At 47.9% G+C, this 27,326-nt stretch overlaps 2 long non-coding RNA genes across 2 annotated transcripts in view; both read left to right on the forward strand.

The window, feature by feature from the left end:
* Window positions 1-9,499: 9,499 nt before the first annotated feature.
* The window catches only part of LOC144180634 (uncharacterized), a 38,179-nt gene continuing 20,352 nt past the window's right edge, over window positions 9,500-27,326 (forward strand). The window contains exon 1 of the long non-coding RNA XR_013324482.1: window positions 9,500-9,671. This is a non-coding gene — a long non-coding RNA (uncharacterized LOC144180634). The remainder of the gene's footprint in view (window positions 9,672-27,326) is intronic.
* On the forward strand, window positions 17,107-23,052 carry LOC144179452 (uncharacterized). The gene is made up of 3 exons (XR_013324230.1): window positions 17,107-17,429; window positions 19,881-19,965; window positions 22,455-23,052. It is a non-coding gene; the product is annotated as an uncharacterized LOC144179452 (long non-coding RNA).

Here is a 27,326-nt window from a genome sequence, read left to right on the forward strand (position 1 = left end):
GCAGGAGATAAATAACGCCATCGACGAATTAACCGTAGGAAAGTCGCCGGGGCCAGATGGATTGGGAGCCGAGTTTTAAGAGTTCTTCAAAGAAGACATAGCAGTAATTTTGTACGGGGTAATAATGGAAGCATATGAATCCAAGAGAACACCGCCTTCGTTCCGGAAAAGCCATATTGTGTGAATTCCTAAAACTGATGATCCGGAAAAGCTGTTGGCGGTAGAGTCGTATCGGCCAATCAGCTTAACGAATGTTGATTACAAAATTTTCATGAAGGTCTTGGCTAGCAGATTGCAAGGAGTCATAAAAACAATTGTTGGAACTCATCAAACATGTGGAATTCAGGGACGATATATTTTTACCAATATTCATGTCGCAAGAAGTGTATTAGAGTGTTGCGACGCACTAAGAGGCCACGTGGCGATGATTCAAATTGATTTGCAGAAGGCCTTTGACCGTGCTGCGCATAACACTCTTTTCTCAGTGTTAGAACACGTTAATGTAGGATCCGTCATCCTTGAAGGTGTAAAGATGTCGTACGCTCAGTGCTCAGCTAGTGTTATTGTAAACAAAAAAGTGGGAGAAAGTTTTAATATACTGTCGTCGGTGAGGCAAGGGTGCCCCTTGAGCCCCTTGTTGTTTGCGATTTATCTTGAGCCCTTTTGTTTAAAGATTCTTCAAAATGAGAATATACACGAATTCCGTTTGCACTACAGTGAAGTTAAAATTTTGTCATATGCCGATGACATCGCTGTTTTCTGTAGTGATAAGAAAAGTGTGAGTGAGGTGGTAAATGATCTAAAGAGATTTTGCGAGTTGTCTGCCAGTGCAGTTAACTGGAACAAGTGCATAGGATTTTGGCACGGTGACTGGCAGAGTAGGCCAGCGTTTTTCGAGAACATGCCTTGGACGACAACTCCGACGCTTGAAAACTATCAGGACGCTAGCGAGTACTGGGACAGAGAAACTGATAGAGTTAGAGAGAAATTAGCACAATGGGGGGGAAGGGATCTGTCAATGTTTGCCCGTGCATCAGTATGTAATGTGTTTGCCGTTGCCAAGGTATGGTACGTCCTTCAGGCGATTTGTATGTCAAGAAGGAACATACAAAAGCTGCACAGAGTGTTCGCGGTGTTTTTGTGGGGCTCAAGTTGGGAGCGCATGAGTCGAACTAATTTGCTTCGCTCGGTTAAAAGTGGTGGATTGGGACTGGCACATTTGTTTATCCGTCAAATAGTTTCCCGGTTTATGTTTCTGAGAGAGCAGAGAGATTGCTTACTACGTACTGTGGTGCAAGTCCGACTACGTGATGCTATTCCAGACTATGTAGTTTCAACTTCTGAAATCCGATGTGTACGCGTGCGTGGGTTCTTGCGCGAAGTCGTGGATGCTTTTAAGATTTTGAGGGTTAGGTTTTCCCCGGAGTATTTGAGTAGTGTACCACGGAAGAGTTTATACAAAGATATGATTGATGTGTGTCTACCTGTACCGGTTTATCGTCAGTTGTATGCAGTAGGTTCAGGAAAAGATGTTCTAAAAAGAGTGAAACGAATGCCATTACGTTCATCCGTCAAATCTTTTTTCTTCAAACTTCATAGCGGCACGCTACCGGTAAAACCCTGGCTGCAGGAAAAAGGACTATATGAGCACCCATGGACACTTAACTGTCGATTATGCCAAAGCTGGAAACAATTGAGCACATCTTTCTGGACTGTTGGGACGCAGTGTTCCACTGGGACATCCTCCAACGAACCTTGAAAAAAGACTTACCATTAACGCCTTATGGCATTCGCTTTTTGCCCGTAAACAATGATGGAGGCGTGCCCTATGATATGTTCATGGCACTTAGTATGCATTCTATGTGGAAAACTCGAGTGGCAGTTCAAAATGCTGAAGAGGATGCAGGCACGGTGCGGGAGTATTTAATTGAAAGCGTTGTTTATATAAGAGAAGTGTATAGAGTCATGCCGGGAAAACCTGAGTGGTTACCCATTCTGGATGTTCTAGCGCAGTTTAAGATGTTTTAAACCACCCCCATCAGCCGACTGGTGGCTGGAGCTACTAATTTGTGTACTGTGCAGTGCGTTGTGTGTTGTCGCCAAGCAGGCAATAAAGAAAAAAAAAGTCTCGTGGCCTAGTGGTCTGGGGCGCTAGGTGTGTTGTCGCAAGTGTTTTGCAAGTCACGAGTTCGAGTCCCCGCGGGTACGTGCTTTTTTTTTTGGGGGGGGGGGGGGCGCTAGGTGGGTTGTCGCAAGTGTCTTGAAAGTCACGAGTTCGAGTCCCCGCGGGTACGTGCTTTTTTTTTTGTAAGTTAACTTTTTCGTTTTCTGCCGATGTTTTCTACACTGAGTTCACCTTTTTTTTTTGGGCCGCAACGTTCATGGCTCCACGAACTAGTTCACAGAACGCGCGCAGGCTGGCACTGGCGCGCTAGCGAGTTCTCGTTGGCGGGCTGTTGCCATAAGCACCGACTGCTTGCGGGCAGTGGGCACAGGCCAGAATGAACAGACCCTTGGCCTGGTGCGAACACGCTTTTTACGGTACAGGCATGAGTGAGGCAAGCTCCAAATATGGGGGAAAAGCGCATGACATTTGGGCGTCTGCGGGTACGCGGAGGGCGTCCATGCACTGCGTAGGCCTCGGCTAGTGAATGCTACGATTCCAAGCCGTCCTGGGAGGCTTATCTTTATGCATTTTCACAGCTGACAACATGGCAGAAGCGCGGTACGATGATTACTGAGTTATTGAGAATGCCCATCCAACAACGCCACCAGTTGTGTTTTACAGAACCGAAACCGAAACGGAAACTTGTTTGGTTGCTCACCTTGGTAATCGTCCAATCACGGTGCCCGCTCCTCCTAACGTCACAGCTTTAGTTGGTGCGGCCGCCGCAAACCACGCATGGTAGTTTTTCTTCTTTCGCGCTTTGTAAAATAATTACCGATTTGTCAACCGGATAAACGATGAAAAGTGTGCTAATTTGAGCCAGTCTACGCAGTCCAAGCAAGAACGGGAGCTTGACAAATTCACTTCAGTGTCCCTTTAACACCCCGCATACAACCTTGGTTACACGCGTACAACCAAGAAAGGGAGGCTGCTCTGGGTGTTGGTGCAGGCGCGAAGGCTCGCAGTCGAATCTGATCCCACCGTCCCCACTCGGATCGGAAACAGTGCCCAAACCGATGCCTCCCCCGACCTGACGTTCTCGCGCCGAGTCAAAGAACTGAAATGGCACTGCACTCCTCACACTTTGGGAAGTGGCCATTTTATTATTCAGTCCACTCTCCAACTTGATACATCACTCGCCCCGCGGTTACGGCAGACCCACATCACCGACTGGCCAGCATTCAGGGAGACCTATCCGGGGCAGGAGCCTCCCGACGATGATATATCGGTCCAGAGTTGGCTTAGTTGCCTTATAGATATTAAGAAAACTCATGACCTCCATTTGGACCCGGACATTCCTTCAGAAACAGTCGACACGCGTTTGCAACATCTATGGGAAGCTCAAACAAGTCCCCAAACGCGATGGCGCCGACAAAAACACAATCGCCGTCTACGACCCAAACTAGCCCGCCTCAATAAAACGATTGAGACTTACACAGCCGAATTATGCAGTGCTCAGTGGGGGCAATGTTGCAACAGCAGGAGAGGTAACTTCGGCATGCGTCGTACATGGGCTCTTTTAAGGAACATGCTCGACCCAACCCACTCTAAAACGACTAGCGGAAATCGTCTTACTACAATCATACACAAGTTTGACGGAACCAACGAGCAACTTCTATCAAGACGCCGGGATCTATACCTAGCCCCTGTTTACGGGGGCTCTGAAAACTCAGACATGGACCCCGCAATCACGGTTACGGAGGCTCGCGCCGCATTAATCAAAATTCGCCCGAGCTTGGCACCTGGGGAAGACGGCGTTACCAACAAGCTTCTTCGTAACCTGAATGATCAATCCATCGAGATTTTAACGCGCATTACAATCATCATTGGGAAGCTTGTACCCCCCTCCCGCCCCCCCCTTCCCCTCCCGATGGGAAGCACGCAAAGGTCTCGCTCATTCCTAAACCCGGCAAGCCTCTCGACCTCGCGCATCTTCGGCAAATCTCCCACACCTCTTGTGTAGGAAAGGTCCTTGAAGATGTCATTCACTCACGCTTGGTACAGCATCTCACCCACACAGGACAATTCATCCCCTCCCCCATGTTCGGCTTTCGGGCCGGACTCTCCACTCAGGACGTTCACCTTCAACTAAAGCACGACATTATAACTCCCCAGTCTCGTGTAGACTCTGCAGCGATACTCGCCCTTGATTTGCGAAAGGCTTTCGACCGAGTATCACACAACGCCATTCTGCAAAACCTGACAGCCCTAGCCCCGGGGGCTCGTGCTTACAATTACATTCGCGATTTCCTTACCGATCGCACTGCAGTCCTTCAGATCAACGACATACGCACTGACATAATACACATACCCTAAAAAAGCACCCCACAGGGCGCTGTCCTGTCGCCACTGTTATTCAATATAGCGATGATTAATCTCCCCCAGCAGTTGAATAATATACCACCCCTTCATCACCGTCTTTATGCCAACGACATCACCTTGCGGACGACCGGGGGCAGTGATGGGCACATTGAGGATACCCTTCAACAGGGAGCACATGTCGTCGCTGCCTACGCTCATGGCATTGGACTTGAATGCTCACAGAAAAAAAAAAAACGGAGCTGCTAATCTTTCCTGATAAACCTACCAGCAGAGACACTTCTCCTCCGGACATTACAATCCGGGTTCACGAACAGCCCATTCCCCAGGTGCAATGCCTGAAGATCTTAGGCCTACACATACAGAGCAACCGTGCTAACACTACGTTCATAGCACGCCTAACTTCTCAGGTCAATCAAACTATCCATATAATACGTCGTACCCGACATCAGGGGCTGAAAGAGGCAGAGCGCCTCCGGCTGATACAGGCTTATATTATTATTCGCATCACTTACTCTCTTCTCTACTTGCTACCTTCGCCCACGGAATTACCTAAAATTGTCTAATTGGGAAAATTTGTAAAACAGCGCTGCAGGTACTTCAGAGCACATCCACTGCCCGCCATAAATCACTTGGGCTCTTTAACACCGCCGAAGAGTTGATTGAGGCGCATCTCTTGAGCCAGCTCACTCGTCTCACAGCCACGCTCTCAGGCAGAATACTTCTCCGACGGCTGCGCCTTGACTGCCCATTCCGTAGCGACGCGCCCATTCCCCTTCCCAGCCACATTCATGAGTTACTAACGGTGAGACCCATACCGCGCAATATGCACCCGACGTTTCATCGAGCGCACAGAGAGCACAGGGCGAGGACGTTAACGAAGCGGTACCCAATCACCCCCTCCCACTGTCTAAGTTGACGCTGCGAGTCACAGGAGCGTTGTAGCTTATGCGGTAGCGGTCATTAAGGGCGCTGACGCGCCCCCGCTCCCCCTTCCCGTTTGCTTCCCTTACTCTGCACACTCACTGCCCGGCGACCGCGGAAGAGGCGGCAGTAGCCCTAGCCTTCAGCCTCAGGCAGCCCCCTTCCACCGTAATCTCCGATTCCAAAACGGCCATTCAAAATTTCGCCAAAGGAATGATCTCGCCTTTGGCACTGAAAATCCTTCTTCAAAATTCTCCCACCACCCCAGTCGAGCTGGTATGGACTCCGGCCCATACGGCTGTGTGTGTGTGTGGCCGCTCGAGGGCTCACCGTCCGAGCTGGTCCTGGCCTTGCGCCCTTCCATGGAGCCCTGTGAGCCCGCGACAGACTTTCACTGACGGAGAGCGCTGGGCGAAGGCGTTGTGCAGCTCGGACCGAGAGGTCCAGGCTAGGTCATCCAGCGAGCTGCAATGGTCAGTGGCCGGTTACCACAGCCGGTCACCCACCACCCAGACTAGCCCCATGGGGCTCAAATAAAGTTTTTTTCTCTCTCTCACACAAGGAAAATGGCAAGGGGGATTCAGGAGGGGGAGAAGAGTTGGAAAGATGGTCCGCTAATTGGTTCGGAATATTCTGGCCATGCCCCTGTACCCGATGTACACGGGTAGTTAGCTGTTACGTTTTGTGGAGGCTCTGAGTCTGCTGGCAGGCCAGAGGTGTCTTCTTTATTTGCTTTAGATGCTGCACAGCACTGAGCGAATGTGTGAATATACATATACACATCTGTGATGTTTTGGAGTGGACTGGAGTAGCAGAGGCTCCGGAGTGTCAGTAGTGTGACAGAGCGGCCCTTTATTTCGCCGGTGCGTGGGACTGACGAAAGCGTCCGTCTTGCGTCCGGCTGGAGATCTGCGTCTGTGTAACGTACTCAGTGACCTTCAGGGACTGTGGTATCGCAGGGTGGCGCTGGCTGGTAACGGCGACGAAGCTTCGTCGTCGTATTGGTTGACATTGTCGTGTACCACCACGGTGGAAGATCGTCTAAGGTTGAAGTTACGGAAAGCTCATTACAAAAATGTGAATCAAGCGCTGCGGCCAATGGGATATACAAACACTTGAGCTTTCTTGCTTCTGCGTGCTGGTTTATAATCTCCGTTATAATATTGAGCTGGGCGTTTTTCTGTAAGATGGCTATCGGGGTACGACGAGGAAGTGCCGTGATGGTGCGCATGGCTTCTCTGTTTATAGTCTTCTGTTGCACCCATTGTTGCACGCTGCACGGTAGGCCTGTGAAATTGTGCCTCGTAGAGTGAGCGCGGCTAGAGAACAGCACGTACACGTCGTCTAGCCCCATCCGTTCGGGCTCCTCCACTAGGTGTAGCAATCCGGAGGCTCAAGTGAAAGGATATCGATGAGTCCTTGTGTGCCTTTCTGAGCCTATGAACACCGGAGCACTATTGGTGAATACAAAGTCCGAGCACTCGCTGCTCTTTTTTGGCTGTTATGGCAGCTAAGTTAGTTCCCGCGCCAACAAAGTTATGTGAGCAAGATTTTCTTTCGAACAGTAACCACTGCTCAGATTGAGAACTATAAAAGATTAGTACACCCATGAACACAAGTCGATGATCTCTTCACGAAAACTTCCTGAAGAAAAACCGTCCATTTGTACTTCAAAAGCAGCCATCCACTGAACACCTAAAGGCTGGACCGAAAGACGTAAGTCACTGAATAAAGCAGTGAATAAATGAGTTTGTAAAAGGGTAACTGCTTTCAATCAAGTTTTCTTCTATGCTAATGAACCTCGAGGAAAGAAGGTCGCGTGAATAAAAGCTCCGCCGCGCTTATACCCTTCTAATGAGTTGTGAATGTGAAAACAATGTCCAACTAAACCCCGCTGCGTGCTTCATCGAGCAGGTATGTCAACGTCACAAGAAGTCGGAATTGTCACTGCAGCAGTACAATTTACACAAATCACAAAGAGTATTGGTACCTGTGCCACACGTTGCAGAAGTAGCTATTTTTGATATCTTGTTTTTTTCTCTAAAGCACTTCAAGTTTTGTTTGCGAAGTGTGCCCCCCATTGTTTATATTCACTTTAGAAGTGGCTTTCATGATGTTATCTTGTGCGAGGCGAACATATCTTGTGAGGTGTAGTTGGTATATATCAGTATGACTATTCATGACCTCAATACTTGCGAGTAACCGCCAAGCCATCTTTCTTCCTTCTTTCCTATTTTGCGTGTGATTTGCTGCCAAGCTGAAGCATGAGAATATTTATTCAGCCTTGGTACTCCGGCTTCAACTGTCACGGGCCGATGCCAAGGACCGGGTATGTGGCAAATGCGAAGGGGTAAGCTGACTTTCAACACAAATGGGAATTACAGAATTCGCCGTGAGTCTGTGACGGGTAAATTACCTGTGCAACTGGCAAATCTACCACTGGCTAAGTGCCCTGAACGATCTTCACCGGGAAATCAACCTGGGTGGATTTGCTGCTCGCACCTACGCATTCAGATTTATATTTGTTTGCCATAACGTTCAGCCTATCTACGTGCCAAGTTTCGTCAAGCTCTCTGTAAATCAAGGAGCGTGTAGCGGATGACGACTTTACAGCTCAAAGCGTGAGGTCAGGCCTAACTTCGGGCAACTCGAAAAGTTCTGGGGTTAAGGGGTGGCCAATATTACAATGGTGTGTAAGTGCTACGCCCCGCAGATACTGGGAGGTTTATCCGCGCTATTGCTGCTGGCGACGCCGAATGCCGCAGTTTTCGTGCTGTAGGTCATTTCTTGTCCACGCAACAACAACCTTTAGATTGAAACATTTAGCGGCCCTCATCTCCGTATTTCTGTATCTTCTTTCTTTCTCAAACTCTCTATCCTCCCCTTCCGTTTACCCGCACTCCTCTTGCTTTCCCATCTTCTCCGTTTTCTAATGTAATCAGCATCACAAATTCACTTATCTTGCTTCTTCCCTGCATGATGGGGTTTATTTCCAATCCTCCCTTCCATTTGAATCCCTCGCGCGCCCCCTTCTTTCTTCTCCCCGCACCTTTCGCCGCTCTGCATTGTTTTTTCTCCTCTCTCACACACTACCTCTACCCCGCTTTCTCTCCTCCCCGCCATCTTTCCGCTACATTTTTCTCGTCCAATTTCCCCTCTTCCGCCTCTATTTCCCGGAACCTCTGTAACCCCCCTCTCCTCTTTTTCTACGTACACTCGTGTTCTTCTGCCCATTTCATTAGCGGAGCGGTAAACAAATCATAAAACCTTAAGTAAGCAAAGTATCAGTAACATTTAACCAACAGAGAGACAGACAGACCGACAGACAGACAGACAGACAGACAGACAGACAGACAGACAGACAGACAGACAGACAGACAGACAGACAGCCAGACAGACAGACAGACAGAAATGCCAAATTATCCTGGTCTTTCGTCTTCGTCTTCAATGGTAACAGAAGATACGCTCCGTCCTCTCGAAACCGGGCGCGGCGACCCAGTGCCTTATATCTGCGCTACTGCTCGCAAGGTCACTGTCCTGCTTCCTAGCTGGGGTTGTTTGTTTTCTCAGCGAGATTGGATAGAAGAACGCCACAGAGCAAACATTTTGCCAAGGATAAAGAACCCAGATGCGGATGACATCCACCGATAAGCCAACGTTAGCTGGTCGCGGAGAAAAAACCCAACTCGAGCGTAAACCCCAGAAGAAAAGCGGCGAGGCTGGAAAGGGTGAAGAAAATCATTGAGTTCGTCAACAGCAATTATCACAACGGGAATCACACTGCTAGCGTAGACTTCATCGCATTCATGATAAAGATCGCCACATCATTGTGCGTCCAGATGCCACCATGGGCCCATGGCTGCGTACACTGTGTACATGGGCTCATGGCTGCGTATGGTTGCAATGTGCGTATTCCCTACCCAGCCACCTGATGAAGTTGGGGGTCTTCAAGCTTTCACAACGTCTCCCAACACCCTACCATTACGAAACTAATCTTTCGTAAAGGGATGGCTTCTGCCTAAATTGTTTGAGCTTTATTCCACATTCCGGTGTTTCTGTCTTTGTTTTACGGCTTTTTAATTTGTAACATTTTTCCTCTTCCTGCGAAAACCCTACTTCATGCGCCGTATTTTCGGGGGCATTGCCGCGTGGGGTGCCGTGTGCAAGGAAGAAGAAGCGCAACGTTCGGGCAGAGTGCCAGCCATTTGCCTCGTCTCTGGTTCATCGGGACGAAATCCCACCTTTCCTCTGCTCGCCATGGGTAAGACCATTTTTGAAATAAGGCTAGGTGCGGTTTCCTGCGGAGATCAAGCGCTGTATCCGTCAGAAGTTGCGTAAAGCTTCGTGGAAGACGTGACTACACGTCTGCTGCTTCCCTTCTCAAACCTATTGCTCCGAAGCGAGAAGTCAAACAAAAAGGATACTTCTTCAGTTTGGGTACAGGTTCGGGTGAACTCAGTATGCTCCCCTTCAGTCCCCGTTAGACTAAGAGACATGCCCCACAAGTTCGGGATCGTCGAACTGAATTCCAACCCGATATGCTGGATCAAATTCATATCGAAGTGAAAAAAAAAGGTGTTTGGGGGTTTTATGAGCAACGCCGCGTGTGTTTAGATAGCACACGACGCCGAGAAACAATAGAGAGTTTCAGCTGACCGTTTCTGACGGTCCACTCCGCTCCGATAGCTAGCGGGAGTGCCATTGCGCATGCGTGGCGCGCAAGGGCACGGAGCGGGGCCCCACTCCGCTAAACGGGGCCTCTTAACGGACCGTCGCGGCAGCGTGCGTCACCGTGCGGAATATCAACATGGCTGCCCGCGATGCGAGCGCGCTCCCGCGAACTCCGTTTCTTTAGTTGAAACGCGAGCGACAAAATCACGAAAGCTCTTCCGAATAGGCAAACACTGCTCAAGTAGCTTTAGTACGTAAGAGAAAAACGTCGACCGAAGCGCGGGGCTGCTTCTATGCAGCGCCGAGAAAGACAGCCTTGTCTTGGCTATTCCAAAGTTTATCGGCTTCTTTAAAATAATTTAGAACCATTATACCGTGTAAGCGACTACATTGTATTAAAAAGGGGAAATAAGGCACTAGAGACGGTACTTTACTTTACTTGGGTGACCAAATTCTAATTCGTATCTTTACTTTGCGATGACGTTTTGGTTTGCAAACGCACGGAGCACGACCAGTGACGCGAATCATTCCCCATCGAGGTAGATAGTTATCGCTTAGCTAAAAGCCTTTCTGCCGCTGACGCTGCGGTTGCGCATAACGTCCCGTCGGGAGCATAGCGGAGCGTCAAAAACGGTAGGCTAAAACTTTCTAATGACGATGACGGTTTACACGGATGCAATACTGCGCTGTGGTCCACGCCCAACAATTGGCGAAGCTGTTTTCGTCATCCTAAGATTGACAATCGATAACGTTCCGGTTTTTGACACGTTTGTTCTTCTTTTGGAAACGCCCCTAACTCTATTTCACCTCGACCTACGCTGGAAATTAAACGATGTAATTAAAAGGAACATAAAACAGCGGAATATTTGCTGCACCAGCGTTAACCTGAGACGCTAAATGCTTGTAAAACACCCTAAATTTTACCGATCAATTCGAATATTTGGATATCTACGGTAATTTGTTTGGATTTACCGGATAGAGGGTGCGGACCAGCATTTTGCAGAAGTAACCTTTATTGAATCAGGTGCCAATATTTATGCATTGGTTAATGTGCGCAACGTTACGTCATTTTTTGTGATATGTGCGATCATGTGCGCTCGCCTCAGTTCCGCCGGGCATCTGCCTTATTATAGTTAGCGGCAATGGCAATTCAATGACGAATTATACTTCTACAAACTTGAAGTCGCAGTTCTGCCCTAGAAACAGCGGAGAGGGCTAATTTGTAGAGGGGTGTCTTGAATGTTGTTAACACGGCGGGTCTTCAAAAAAAAAAATGACAGCAGCAGAATAGCTAATTTGTTACAAAGTTTGAATCCTAAAAGTTTGCAATGGCTATAGCTTGGGCTAGTTGATGCATAGTTCCAAATGGGGGGGCAGCCCAACCCAGAATAAACACAACAAGAAGAAAGTGGCAACCATGGCCGCTCGTGGTTGTCCCGTTCTTCTTCTTGTTTTTCGTCTGTGTTGCGCTGTACCCCCCTGTGTCAAAACTTCAGCAACTCGCAAGTCGAAATTACGGCAGGAAAGCCCGACCAGAGTTGCAGTGAATAAATAACAGCCAGTACCTTTATTAGAGCCGACATTTATTCTCAGGATACTCAAATGCGAAAAGTTTGCTCTGTCTGTCTGTCTTTCTGCCTATCCCACGATTGAACTGGTTGTCACCCGGCCAAGCACTTGGCGCTTTACTTCGCGGGAAACGAATGTTTTCATGGCTTATTCTGACTACCAGCGTTCCTTTATTCAGGAATGCATGTGGGATTGGCTTTTGCGATAGGGAATGAAATAAAAAAACTGGCAGCATCTCCCCTCCGTGGATGATGGCGAGGGTGGGGAGTACGGGGACATGAAATGACATCCAAGTTGCGCCCCAAGTCACATCCGATTTGCGCCCCGACCGTCACTCGATTTGAGCCGGGAGTTGCACCTTGATTATTCCCTAAATGAAACTGCAACTCGCGGCTCAAATCAAATTTCACTTGATTTTCGCTTGATGGTCGTGTGCGCACGGATGGACGCGGACGGACATTGGGAGGTCCTGAGGTACTCCGCACCGTTACAGGCGAGGGAGTAAGCCGTTTGACTCTCGGGTACTAACTCATGGTCGTAGTCTAATGGGTAAGACGGTTGACACTTACTCTGTTTGGCCTACCAGAGACAGGCCCAAATCATGCCGGTGCGTGCTGAATTTTTTGCGATTGTACATGCTGTGCGCACGGACGCGGATGAACATTGTGCGGTCCTAAGGTGCTCCGCATCTAAAAGGCCTTAAAACCGGTTTCGAAGGAAGGCACGGTAACACCCTTATGAAAATGAACTTTTCCTTTCTGTTTACTTTGTGTCTCCTGCATGTTGACTGTGTGGCCTTTCTTTTGACTTTTCCTTTGTGTTACCTCTAGGACATAAACAGGCTGTGTACTTTTTATAGACTGCCGGATAAACAGCCATGATGTTTTACCTTTCTATGTACTATGGTAAAGACAAAGTTTAAATTTCTATACGAAGATTTTATTTCGGATGAGAAGTATAAAACTTTAAAAATGACTTGCTTTCTTCTCTTTCTGAGTTCCGCAATGCTATTGCCCATGTGTGTACTCAAGGCAAAATGAAGTAAAAAGACTTTGGCCTGTTTCCCCTTTGTTACCTCTAGGACAAAGGCTGTAAGATAGAACTTGAATTTGCTGTCTTAATTCTTCTGTGTGCCGTAATGCTGTTGCTTATGTATGTACTGAAGGCAAAATGAAGTCAAAAGACTGACTTATGTCTTTTGTGTTGCCTCTAGGACACTGGGAGGAAGGATAACTATTTGTTGCTTTACATTCTTTTTCTGAAGATTGTGCTTCCTCAAGTAAACATAAAGTCGAGCATGTAAGCCTTAATTATACTAGAAAGGTTAAGTTTTTTGGCTTGGCTAGAGATGGTAAGAAACAATGCCGATGGTTTGTGGAAATTCTGCAGCACTGTATACATTATTTCGTGCTAGTGAGGTCTGATAAATTCGCAGAATTAATATTACCAACTGGTACGTTTGTATGAAACAGTGGCGTAAGAAGGATACATATTGAACGAGGCTGTTCGAAGTGCCTCGTCCCTCCCATTACGAAAAAAAAGTGGGAGGGAGAAGAATATACAGACCAGAAAAAGTAAAAAGAACACAAAAAGCCGAATAGAAAACGAAGCAATGAAAACAAAAACAATCTAAAAAGTGGCTTCCGATTGTCCTAGTCTGTGTTTTCCTTCAGGGTCGTTGTAAAATGGCTTATCCTTGCAACTAAATGCTGAGCGGTGTACTGTTTTTTGGGGCAGAGCTTGCGGTAGAAATATATTGCGACAGAAAAAAAAGGGACACAGCCAGACGAGAGCAACAAGAGCAACAACAATGTCAAAATATAAACTAAGGCAGAAAAACTTTAATTAAAGCACGGTTAAAAAAAAAATAATACGTCACTTAGCGGGTTTCGAACCTCCGCCCTCTGAATCAGTAAGCGAGTACTTAACCTCCAAGCCACCAGAACACTACACGGTCGTGTCGTAAACCTAGGTATAAATACTTGAGTTCACATAGTCTTGCTAAGCCTCCATTTGAGTGAATTGTTTGCCTGCGTGGATTTGACGCACGGTGCTTTTGTGTGCGTGCGTGCGTGCGTGCGTGCGTGCGTGCGTGCGTGCGTGCGTGTGTGTGTGTGTGTGTGTGTGTGTGTGTGTGTGTGTGTGTGTGTGTGTGTGTGTGTGTGTGTGTGTGTGTGTGTGTGTGTGTGTGTGTGTGTGTGTGTGTGTGTGTGTGTGTGTGTGTGTGTGTGTGTGTGTGTGTGTGTGTGTGTGTGTGTGTGTGTGTGTGTGTGTGTGTGTGTGTGTGTGTGTGTGTGTGTGTGTGTGTGTGTGTGTGTGTGTGTGTGTGTGTGTGTGTGTGTGTGTGTGTGTGTGTGTGTGTGTGTGTGTGTGTGTGTGTGTGTGTGTGTGTGTGTGTGTGTGTGTGTGTGTGTGTGTGTGTGTGTGTGTGTGTGTGTGTGTGTGTGTGTGTGTGTGTGTGTGTGTGTGTGTGTGTGTGTGTGTGTGTGTGTGTGTGTGTGTGTGTGTGTGTGTGTGTGTGTGTGTGTGTGTGTGTGTGTGTGTGTGTGTGTGTGTGTGTGTGTGTGTGTGTGTGTGTGTGTGTGTGTGTGTGTGTGTGTGTGTGTGTGTGTGTGTGTGTGTGTGTGTGTGTGTGTGTGTGTGTGTGTGTGTGTGTGTGTGTGTGTGTGTGTGTGTGTGTGTGTGTGTGTGTGTGTGTGTGTGTGTGTGTGTGTGTGTGTGTGTGTGTGTGTGTGTGTGTGTGTGTGTGTGTGTGTGTGTGTGTGTGTGTGTGTGTGTGTGTGTGTGTGTGTGTGTGTGTGTGTGTGTGTGTGTGTGTGTGTGTGTGTGTGTGTGTGTGTGTGTGTGTGTGTGTGTGTGTGTGTGTGTGTGTGTGTGTGTGTGTGTGTGTGTGTGTGTGTGTGTGTGTGTGTGTGTGTGTGTGTGTGTGTGTGTGTGTGTGTGTGTGTGTGTGTGTGTGTGTGTGTGTGTGTGTGTGTGTGTGTGTGTGTGTGTGTGTGTGTGTGTGTGTGTGTGTGTGTGTGTGTGTGTGTGTGTGTGTGTGTGTGTGTGTGTGTGTGTGTGTGTGTGTGTGTGTGTGTGTGTGTGTGTGTGTGTGTGTGTGTGTGTGTGTGTGTGTGTGTGTGTGTGTGTGTGTGTGTGTGTGTGTGTGTGTGTGTGTGTGTGTGTGTGTGTGTATGCGTGTGCGCGTGTGTTTGCGTATGTCTGCGGGGAATAATTTTTTTATCCGGCCGTTCTGTTTGTGAAAAGCCCACAAACAGTGAATGGTGAATGCTTGGACGCTGAACAAAACACAAAACAGTCAATCTAGATGTAGATGACGATGATAATAACTTTGTTTGTTAATCCATTTTTATTCGCTTTTTGAAGCAAACTGCTTCGCTTTTTGAAGCAAACTGCAAACCACCCCTGAAGCAAACTGCCTAGTTTGCTTCAGGGGTGATGATGAAGGAAGAAAGTAACTGCTAAAACTCTATGACTGCTAGATAGCCAACTGTAGTAATAAGTCTAGTCTAGGCTAGCATATACGCCTCGAGCGCGGCCTGTAGGGGCGCCACTGAAATCCCCCTAGCGGCCCGTTTCGAAAGCAGGCTCGGGAGTCTCCGGCACGTTCCGCCCTGTCGCCGTTGCTTTTTGGCTCGTTCAAGACAGCGATTTACCGATTGTCCGCGTTCTAAATACCGAATAACGGGGAGCAGGCACTCTGTTTGCAAGCGTGGTGTGTTCACGAGAGTATAAACGTTTATGACGCGATCTTAGTGAGATCTATATGAGCGCCGGGCGTGTGTCACAGGCTCACAGGCCGGCGTCCCGAAGCCAGCATTTGCATACAGCTGACTGCAATTCAGCTGCCCTGAAATTTAGTGGCAGTGTCTCCGTATGCGGCCATACACACTATGATGTAAACCGACTTTGTGCACTTACAAAATCCAGCGGAGCACTCATACCTGACAGCACGTAAGTTACGCCTGCCAATATCACATATCAGATATTGATCAGTACCATGAACAAGCCAATGCGGCATAAATTTCACAAACATTGTACCAAAGAAGTACGATGGATAACACAAAATTACACCCCGGAGTCAGCACACGACGACAAATTTAATGATGGGTCGTCTTGTCCCGAGGTGAGCGCTCGCAAAGATTCATCTGTTACATTTATCCTCCACGAGAAGCGCGAAGATCGGCCTATAGAGTAATCCGCGTCCGTGACCAAACTCTTCTTCGAAACATCGTCATATGACACAGGGAGACTGCAGAATCTAGCATAAACCGAAATCAGAGACCCTTATCAGATACGACACTCTTCCAACGAGCCCGTGTGTACGAGATTTCGGCGCATGTTAAGGATATCCAGGTGGTCCAAATTAATCCGGAGCCCTCCAATACGGCGTGCCTCATCATCTCCGTTGCGTCAGCGCGTTAAACCCTGCAATCAATCAATCAACTCTTCCAACGACACCTCGTATCGCTTGTGAACTGCCTACCCTGTATTCTTCAAAAAATGCGTCCGCCGAGAGATCAGCCGTTCGTTGAAGGCGAAAAACAAACGAAAAGTGAACACGCAGCTTGTGTGTGTGATTACTAAAACGTTCAGTCGTTGATTTCGCTCCGCATTTGTAAACAAAGATAGTTGAGCGTCCTCGTCCTCAACCCCCCCCCCCATGTCTAGCGAAATAGTGCATTTGGCACCTAGTTGGTCTGGTGAATACTACCTTGCTCAAACAAACGTATTTAGCATTTCAGAAGCTGCACTCGGTTTTTTTTTTCATTCCCGTACGACTATTCTATTTATTCCTGACTTGCAGACCATTCATTTTCGCCTGGTTTCATTAACATATGCCTTGGTTATTACTATAAGGCATGAGTGGGCACATATCTGACAATGCACAGCCTTTGGGTGTACTTAACATTTTCGCGTGGCTTATATTCCCATAAAAGGCACAAGTTTTTGTCAGCTGTTGGGTTATCACATCCCCGAAACATATTTTTCTACGACGTACATATTCGAAGCAAAGCCGCATTTGTTGTCTGCGCTGCAAAACGAACCAACCTCTTACAGTGCCAATATCAGGTCTAAACGAGGCGACAATAAATAGAATTCACTTGTGCTGACGTGTTCGAAGGTGACAGCGGTGATATGCTGCTGCCGTCGCCGACGCCCGCAAGAGCGGCCAAGACGCGCGCAGAACCGCCTCCCCGGGTAGCTCTTGTTGGCGTTAGAGCGCTCTACTAAGACGCAGCTGTTTTTTTAAGCGCCCTAAACATGCAGTTAGCTTACAGACGTCACCATAACAAGTTGTTTAGTGCGCGGAAAGGCAAAGAGAAGCGAAAGAGAACCAAAACACTGCATGACCACCTATCAGCCACCCAGCGCTAATCCCGCTAACGCCGCGGAGAAGCGGCGGCAGGCGGCGCAGCGATCGCGAATCTCGAGGCGTATATGCAGTCATTGTTATAGGTGCGCAAGAAAAGACGTGGTTGGTTCGTTGTGCGTGGTTTTGGTGGTTTGTTTTCGATTTGCTGGTGTTACGTGAATTACTACGTGCTCCTCCTGCCGTAATATTACGTGTTAGTGCTCCTGTGCCACCTGAAACATCGTGAGTGCTGGCAAAGCGTCTGTGTCGTCGCCGTACTGCGCTGCTGTAGCAAACGCACATCGAGGTCGCCATTTGACAAAATACCTGACAAGTTGTGCGTGCCTACGTGAATCAAGAGTCTCTACTGCAAGTTCCAGTCTGTCGACGCGACGTGTGAAAAATGCTGCGTGTTCTGCCGTAAGTAATTGTTTATCGTGGTGCATGTTAAAATTTTATTACGCGTTGCCGCAGTGCTGTTTTGTTAAACGTGTTGAGTATATTCCTTGGTGTTCGGCTCGCCGCGCTTCTTTTATTGTAAATTACCGGCTGCGTCGGCGCGGTCATAATGAGCTTCCAGGAGCGGCGGCCAGTATGCTGTGTGAGTGATCGACCCCCTTGCCATTGCCGGCAACGAAAACATTATGCTGCAGCGGCCGCCGCTTGGCTTGGGTGGATTCGACGCTAAAGCTTGTTGCATGAAAAAAAGAAAAGAAAACTGCGTTAATGGTTGTAAAACAAAGCGCCCACTCCCCGATTTTTTTTTTTTTTTTAGGAGGCAGTTGACCCACAGTATATTTTTTTACAGGACGTAGGCAGCTTAGCATTGTTCTAACGGGTAGTTTTCGTTTACGGGTAAAGAAATGCAAGGAGGCTGCATTACATTTGTTGTTATAATACGTAAGAGTTGCATATACGTTGAATTTTCAACATTTAAGCATTGCTAGCAACTTTATAAGTAGTACCACATGCACAAGGTCTTTAGGCAGTGAACATTTGACCAGATAATTGTTTAGACGTCGCAGCTTGAAAACATGCTGTTCCAGCCTGCATTGCTGGTGCAGTCACAGGGCAGCTTTCACTGTTTTAATGCAAGAAATTTTTCCAGCTTCCTAAGCTCATCCAGCATCGTCATGATCAGACAGAAATTCTTGTGTTCTTGTGTGGTGTGACATTATGTAGCTGGCTTGCATAAATTGTGTTGACCGTAACATGTTGAGCATGGGTTAAACGTGTTGATTCTTACAAATATGCATGTGATGGGGATACAATCACGGTGCGAAAAAGATTCAACAGGGCGTGGGCTTGCCACCGTGCTCCTTCACCATCCTGTTTTTTCGTTTCGTCAGCATTTCAACTTGCCTACCCCTTAGAGGTATTGGCACGCTGAGACGTTCACCATGTGCCTCAGAGAGAATTTTAATGGCGCCATGAAGACAAAATACAAGTTTGTGTTATTCGAAAGATTTCGTGTGGTATGGTGCCCCCAGCACTTGTCCAAATGCAAACGATGCTTTATTCACTGAGAAATTCATTAATTTAAGCTAAAATTTTGGTTTTCCCGCTAAATCGTGCATTTTCAGGGTCTGCAATGACGTCACAGGAACCGACCGCTCTGCAGCCGATTGGGAAACCTTCTTTACCGTTAGTTAACCTAGATGGTGCCACCATACCGTGGCAAGCCGCTTTCTGCTTTTGTTTTGTTTTTACCGTATTTAAATGTGGCTTGTTTTTGTTCAGCGAGAAAATAATCGTTTCGTGAAACATAGTGCTCGCTCCACAAATATGGTCACGTAAGACACCGTTGCTTGTGTCAATCGGCCATTGTTGTCCGAGACAACCCCAAAGCCCCGCAGTCCTGTGCAGCTAAACCAAGCATAGTGCGCGCAGTACCAACAGCAGTACGCATCGGTACTTCTATGCTTACGTGTGCTTTCCTAACCTTTACTGTTGGTCCCACCATTCTTACTACTGTAAAAAGAATGTGCCCTAAATTTAAGCGCAAATAGTTCGTTCGGCAAGCTTATAGCCTCTGCCTAATTCGCGTTTGCTGTTGCCGCCCTCCGCTAACTGCAGAGCTGGCTGGTATGACATAGGTTCTGTTGCGGGAAATGAGCTAGTGGGCGCATGGCCATTTCCTTTGTTCCTAATTTGTAGCTTATTTGAGTGGAGTTTATGTTAAAAATGGTGTCAGTGTGATTCTAGCAACGGAATCCTTTGAATGAACCAAACTTGTGTTTTCTCTTCATGGCTCCTTTAAAAGCCGTAACCACGTTTCGCACCCTCTGGACCAGAGAATATGCTTGCACAGTGGAAATCTGGGGCCACAGATTTCTACCACCTAGGGATATTTAATAGGCTTAGTTTAACATTAATTCAGTGTAAGGATGCTTCTGTTCCTTTAAAGTATGGCTGAAAGCCTTGTAAGGATTGTCATGTATGTACAGTGCTCACGGATTGAAACGCGACACTGCAAGCGCGTGGCCTGCGCTACATGCAGCGCCGCCAGTGGACGCCCGTGGAAGCTAGGTGTTGCATTGTGGTATACCACGAGGATGAGAGTGTTTTGACCATAAGCTTGCTGCTTCCGGTTGCCAATAAGCGGGGCAGTGGTTCCCCGCAGCGACAGCGGTGTGCTGTCAGCGACAGCGGCGTCCATGGACGGCGCTGCATGTATTGGCGGCCACGCGCTCGCAGTGCTGCGTTTCAATCAGTGAGCACTGTACTTATTTTTTAGCTTGAAAGAACTGAAGGTTCCTTTTTTGCACCTACAAAAAACAAATTCTGTCATGTCCTGTCAGAGCGAGTATTTCACGGCATTATACCGCATATTTAAGGCTTGTTTACTACTTGAACTTCCATTTTTTACAGGGCCAGGTGTTTGACATGGAGGATGTACGTTGTGAGCTACCAGAAGAATTGGCTGCCTCCTGTTTCTATCTATCCTGCACGACCTGTAAGTGGAGTTCATTACGGCTGTGAAATGCATGAAAATCTCGATTTTGAAGGCTGAGAGAACATGAAAACATAGAAAACCATTGTGGCATTCTTGTGGTACCTTAGTGATATTAAGACATAAGAACATTGCAGAGATGGGGCAAAAAATAAGGAACCGATGAGGGTGAGAAACTTCCTGGTACCTTTCTTATTTTTTTTTGTCGCATCAGGGCTGCATCCTTGCTCCATGAATTAATTAATAACGACTTTGTCACCCTTGTTCACTGTGGTAGTTGCGTGGTGCCCACAGACAGTGTGTGGGGATTTTTCTTCTACCACCTATTACAGATGAACTAGATCTTTAGACTTCTACTCAAAAGTCATATTATAGATTACATTACATGAGTGAAACAATTCCATGCACCCAGAAATAGAATTTAGGTGAATTCACTTCAATGCCCTAGATGCAACTTGTGCCTAGCAGTGAAAAGGGTGTATTGCGTGCCTTTTTGCCACTGTGTTTCATGTAGTGTAATGAGTCTCACTGGCCATCGTAGCCCCCCCCCCCCCCCCCCCCCGAACAGCTATTTACAATAGCAAATATAATGATGGTCCTAATTGTAGAAGGGTACCCGCCGCGGTGGCTCAGTGGCTAAGGCGTTGCGCTGCTGAGCACGAGGTCGCGGGTTCGATTCCCGGCCGCGGCGGCTGCTTTTCTGATGGAGGCGAAAAGCAAAAACGCCTGTGTGTACGAGATTTCGGCGCACGATAAAGATCCCCAGGTGGTCAAAATTAATCCGGAGCCCTCCACTACGGCGCACCTCATCGCCTGCGTTGCGTCGGCGCGTTAAACCCTACAATCAATCAATTGTAGAAGGGTACTCAGCAATTGAAGAAAGAGCTGTGGGGGGTTCTGGTTTGTGTATCAGACTTTGTTTGGAATATTGTTATGTAGCCACGGATAATGCAGGGTTTTTGTAAAAATATAGATTATCGGAGCAAACTTGTGCTCCATAGTAAACATAAAAAAACACAAACCTCGAAGGAGTCATCAAAGGGACGTGCATGGATGAGCGTTGGCGAATTGAATGCTGCAGGGTTTCTTTTGCACTCGTTCATTTAGATCGAGAACATTTTCAATAAAAAACAGGAAAAGCTAGGATAGGGATCGCAAAGCAACACCCGTTCCATATCAAACAGGACTGCTGGTGCAGCATACGAAGGAAAAAGGGGAAAAAGACGGTTCCCTTAAAAAAGGATAAGATTGCAGGGTGTGGCCAGGTGCTTGTAACAAAATATTTTGTAAACAAATCTAATGGCGTGGTTGGGGGCAATATTATGATGTTTATAGTAGGAAAAACCTGCATTATTTCCGAACAGTATGAGTGCTCTGTGTGCAAACATATGCAAAAATGCTTGTGTGTTTTTAGCATTTGAGTGCACGTTACAGAGTAGTCAGCTCAAGTTACTGCGGTAGCTTTCCTCATTGCTGGTAAGCATAAACCCTGAAATTAAATTTGCTGTATTCGACCGCTTTAACCCTTTCACTGTCACTGTCCTGGTTTGTCTTCGAATTTCTCCTCCACGGTGTCACTGACATACCGGTGCGTTTTCTGTTGTGCGTTGAAAAATTCGTGCCATGGTGCAAAGTTGGCGCACCTGCACTGTTTGTGCTATCTGTCAAATCTTTCTAGTAGCTTGTATTTTCACAAAGTACAGAGCGACCACGCCCAGCTTTCGCTGCTTGCGGGTCACTCCGTGCACTGTACATCTGTTGGGATGAGTGACCACGTGGCACGCGTGCAATGATGGGTGCAAGTGTGCTATCCACCACGTTTTTCTAGGGTTGTTTTTTATTTCTGTTCCCATGTCTGCTACCCATCGACACAAGGAAATATAAAAAGTGAGGAGCCAACCTAGAGGTTGGTCAGTTCATGGTGATGTACATTTTGCTTTTTGTAAGCAAGCACAGACAAACAAACTAGACAATGCAAGTGCTGTCTCGTAAACGAAATGCACAATAAAACTGCTGGCTTTATAGGTTCCAAAGAACGCGTAGACACAAGCAACTACTCATGATGACGACTGATCAATGCCTGTCTTAGCATGTTCATGCAATTTTATGTTGCCTTCCCTGCCCCCCTCCCCCCCCCCCCCATATTGCTTTGTTCCCACAGTGCTGCTGCAATAATCTCATCTCAAATGTTCTTGCGAGGCTGTATAAATGCCCGTCATGAGGAGGCCATGAATCTAAACAGTACTTAGTTCTGGGTTGTGTTGCCTATGTAACAGTATGTCATATTTGATGTTCGTAAGCTCATTAGTTAATTTATGTGGTCTAAATTTTATGGCTAATTTTGCAACCTAGAAGTTATACCTTCTCTTTCAGGATACTTGGTTCAGTTTTGTATGGGAACACTCCTTTATATTTATAAGCATAACCAGCAAATGTTTGAGACGTGTTTGTTTAAACCCCTTCGTATGCGATCAATGCGTTTGTCATTTCAGGTTCAAGCGTGGCAGTGGCTATCCCGTCCTGTGAGGGGTAAAGATGAGGCGACACCTGGTGTGGCAGGCGGCAGCAGCATGTATGGATCAAACCTGAATAAAATAGTCAGGTTTGCAAGAGTCGTGTGATTCATGTGATTTTCGTCAGCTTGCTCTTACAGAAACAGCTGCAGCATGAAACAGTGACTGTGGAGCTGGCTGACATTTTCTACATGCAGCTGGCTGTGGGGCACTGTTATTTGACAGCATGCAAAGGGCACTCAAAAGGTGGAAGCTTGTGGGATACGTAGAGGACGGAAACATAAAGGATTCTTGGAGGACGCAGAAAGTCGGTGGCGAAATTTCAATACAGGGGACACACAAGGGACGAATGCGGTCTGTTGCCTTCAAGACATATAGGGGACACACAAAGGCCGTATGGTGTCTGTGTTGCCTTTGGGAGATAGACTGGACGCATGGAGGACGGAAACACACGGGACACTTGGAGTACGCAGAAAGTCGGTGGCGAAATTCCAACACAGAGGAAACACACAGGACGCACGCAGTCTGTTTCCTTCGGGACGCAGACTGTCTTTTGACTGGACATAGAAATTTTCATAAGGGCAGAGCGATTTTCTAAGAGATGAGGGCGAGCACTGACTACACAGAAAAATTGAATTGAAAAAACAAACTACCGTTGCATTTACCACGTGTGAAGCCAAAGGGGAGCGCGAGATTGAGGTGGGTGAGCATGACAGGGGGAGAGGAAGTTACGCGGCAGGCTTGACATCGTCCCTAGATGATATTTACCGCGAAAAAGCTGATACATGCCCAACGCTTTTTACTCGCGGAAGCCGAACCAAAACATAATAAAAAACGGTTTGGCGCTTTTCGAAGAAATGGTTTGACGATGTGCAGTTGATAATAAGCGATAAATCTTGTTTGGGCCAGATGTCGTTTACGTACTATCAAGTTCACAATGGCTCTGACACTATTTTTTTTAAAATAGCGGCGTGTTTTCAAAAGGAAAATGGCTTTCACCATGGCTTAGGGCACTCTAAGTTTAAGCAGTGGCAGTTTTGTTTTTGTTTGCACAACAGGGGACTGGTTTTGGGTATTTGGAAACTGCGCACAAGGGGTGCTCGCTGCTCGCAAATTCATACAAAGGCGGCTGGTAGTCATATCCATTAGAAAAATTCCCATCTAGACCAAACACGTCAGAGAATATATAACCTAGGCGTGGAAGTTCTGCCATGCCTAATTTTGCATTCCTTGTAAAAATAACTTCGTGGCCAATGTCTTTTATATGGCCCGGCGCTCAGTGAGCTTACTTCTTACTGTAAAACAAGATTGCAGTTTCTGTGCATTCGTTCATTGGTGAATATTGTTTGTTTTTCGGTCTAAAGTGTGAATCGTTTTGTATAACTGTGACATTTTTTCCTTGAACTTTTTTCATCTAGTATACAGCTTTGGCATAGTGCTGATAAAAAAACAAAAGTGCCGAATAGCTTGATTTCTGTTTTCGCATTGCGCAGAGCGTTCTATAATTTGCGTGCTTTCAAATTGCACATGTTAGAAAGAAGTTCGACAATACGATTGTTACTTTTTTAAGTGCGAATGCACTTTATAAGCGACCCCAAACCATCCACCGCCGGCGGCGGCGGCGGCGGCGGCGGCGTCCGCAGTGCTCCTCTATATTTAAAAAAGAAACAGCATCCGGCGCGAGGTTTCGATCCGAGGACTTTGCGGCCGCAGCGCGACGCTCTACCGACCAAGCCACGGACGCGACGGTGATATCAGTGCTAGTGACGCGCCTTATATCTTTAACGCATTCAAACTACGTCGTCAGCGGCGTGCGTTGGTGACTCAGCGGCGTTATAGCGGCTTGATAACTGCGTGGTGTACACGTGATACTACAAACCCGATGGAAGAGATGGAAGAGAAGGCGGCGAGGCGGTGGGCTGCGGGGGCCGAGCGCAAGCGCCGCAAGCGGGCCGACAACCGTGCATTTGCACTTTCACATTCTCCCCCTCGGGGAAATGCGGGGGAATTTTTAGCGGACACCCCCGAATAAAATACCGCGACAAAAATGCCATTTGTATTATTATAGCAGGAAATAAATCACACGAAATGTCTTTTGAGGAAATATAGGTAAACTAAACAAGCTTATAAAAAATTAAGGCCCTTCCAGTCTTTCAAGAAGGACGACCGGAGAAGCTTCGGGCAGTTAACGGGGGGGGGGGGGGGCGCGAAACAAAGCACGGTCATTAGTAATTTGTGATTAAGCATACATCCCACCCAATTGTACTGAATGAATGTTTGAAGCACCGGAGCTTTATTCAAGTGGACAAACATGACTATATTTCTCTGCCGTGCCGTAGGCATCTTACTGTCGGCGTAATACACAAACACAATCTTCTCGACCACTGAGGCCACCGGACAGGTCGCATTGGGCCGTATGGCGTCCGCGTATAAACCGCCAGCCACCACAACGGACATGTCATCAACGAGGGCATGATTCCTATAGCTTCGCGTGCATGCCCCCCTCCCGCTCCCTCCACTCTCCACCCATGCACGGGCAGCCGTTCACCGGTTACGTGCGCGTGCTTAGCCGTGAAAGATATGGGCAAAAATGTGGCTCTGAAAGCCCTTAAAGCGGACAAAAATGCGTGCTCACGTCGGCGTTGCAAGCAGGGAAGTTGCACTTCGTTTAGGAGGAATTCGAAGTTGTCGACGAGCTGGAACTTGCGGCGTCAACAGTGGCGGCAGAGCTGTTTCGTTGCTTTCGGGCCATTTTACGCTTTTGTTCTAGCCGACTTTCCTTTAAGTACCGCTCTTGTTCCTCCGAGTAAACGAAATCTGTCCGCCCCACAGCGAGTTAAAACCTGGAACGACTCGAGCTTTATTCTAGTGGACAAATGTGCGGCTGTCTGTTTCCGTCTTGCGTCGTAAGCATCGTACTATCTGTGTAACATACCAACCCAAACCCAAACCTCTCGACCACCATGGGCAGCTGACAGATTGCAATGAGCCGTCAGGCTTCCACGTTTAAATCGCGTACCAGCACGGTATGACGCCTAGCTGTGCGTGCAGGCCCCCTCCTCCCATACCTAATCCGTACACGCATAAACCGGCAACCGGTGGTGGCCGTGTGCTTACACGTGCAATACACCGGCGAAAAAAAAGTCGACCCGAAAACCTTTCAAACTGAAGAAAAACTATTGGCTCACGTAGGCGTTCTAAGTGGGAAAGTGGGTCTTCATCAGGGAAGGATTTTGCTGGTACTCGACGAAGTGTAAATTGAGGCAGCAACGGCGGCGGCTACACGTTCGGCAGCTGGGTCTTTTCAGCATGTTTACGCACACTTGCGCTTCTGTTGGCTGTCGACAATTCTCTGATAGCGGCGATATGGTCGTATTCAGCCGATTAGCCATCTTGTGACCGGAATTGTGCGAGTGAAAAAAAATGGCAGCATCTCCACTCCGTGGATGATGGCGATGGTGCGGAGTACGGGGGCTCGAAATGACATCCAAGTTGCGCTCCGAGTGACATCCGATTTGCGCACCGACCGCCATTCGATTTGAGCTCTGAGTTGTACCGTGATTATTCCCTAAATGACAGTGAATCTCACGGCTCAAACCGAATTTCGCTTGATGGTGGTGTGGGTACGGATGGACGCGGACGGACATTGGGAGGTCCTAACGTACTCCGCAACATTACAGGCGAGGGAGTAAGCCGTTTGACTCTCGGGTACTAACTCACGATCGTAGCCCAATGGGTTGGACGACTGAGAGTAACTCTGTCTCGCCTACCAGACACAGGCTCGAATCCTGCCGGCGCCTGTGTGATTTTTAGGGGCGAAGCTCCTTAAGGCGTGAGTCTGTCCATCCTCGACGTATGAATGTAGCCACCTCTAGTTTAGTTCTTGGATTGTTTACTAGATGGCGTGGCTACCTCTAGTTTAGTTCTTGGATAGTTTATTAGATGGCAGGGAGCGTTGTAATAAAATCCGTTCGCTGTTGGCGCGCGCTCGGAGTCGCCCGATGGATAAGGCTGCAGATGTGCGAGCCCGCGAGGCAGAAGCGCTCCGTGAAGCTGCGCGACGCCGTCGCCAAGATCCTGCCGTACGAGAGCGGGAGGCCGAAGCGTGTCGTCTGGCTGCGCGACGACGCCGCCAGATCCCAGCGTTCGAGAACGAGAGGCCCAAGCGTCACGGCAACGGCGCGAGGACCCTGCCGCACGCGAAGCGGCACGGCTGCGGCGCAAAGAGGATCTCCAAAACGTCAGAGAACGGGAAGCGGCGAGAAAGCGCGCGTATCGGCAGGCAGACCCCGATGCAGTGAGAGCTCGTGAGGCGTCTGCAAAACGCATCAGGCGAGCTCAGCCCCAAGGTGCCGACGCGCGGTTTAAGCGAGACTTTCTAGACGTTACGTTCGGACACAGATGTAGTGGGCGAACTTTCACTGAAGGGCCACGGTTTTACCGATGATTTCCCCTCAGGAGCTTCGCCCACTCATCATCATTCACCCCGTGGATATGCTGTGAATTTTTTTGTGATTTTAAATGCTATGCGCACGGACGCGGAAGGACGTTGTACGGTCCTAAGGTACTCCGTACCTAACACAGTGGTGAAAAAGGGGTGGCCCGTAGGTGAGGAGGAGCCCCGGACTGATGCTGGGTAACGACACTTCACCGGAATGCAACTATGGTGGGAGGGTTAGGCAAATACTGCTTCGTAGTAAAACCTTGATCGTCAGGAACGTAAACTGGCTAGTGTGAATTTCTGAGGGCATAATATATTAACACTGGGGCGCCCGAAGGCTATCCATGTATCATAACCTGTAAGTAAAGGAGAGATTACAACGTTGCGTTGCTCGAACAGTAGGGTTCAGC

This window comes from Haemaphysalis longicornis, unplaced genomic scaffold (assembly GCF_048455015.1).
Source record: "Haemaphysalis longicornis isolate Haplotype H1 unplaced genomic scaffold, Haemaphysalis longicornis Haplotype H1 scaffold_4, whole genome shotgun sequence".
In the NCBI taxonomy this organism is placed as follows: domain Eukaryota; kingdom Metazoa; phylum Arthropoda; class Arachnida; order Ixodida; family Ixodidae; genus Haemaphysalis; species Haemaphysalis longicornis.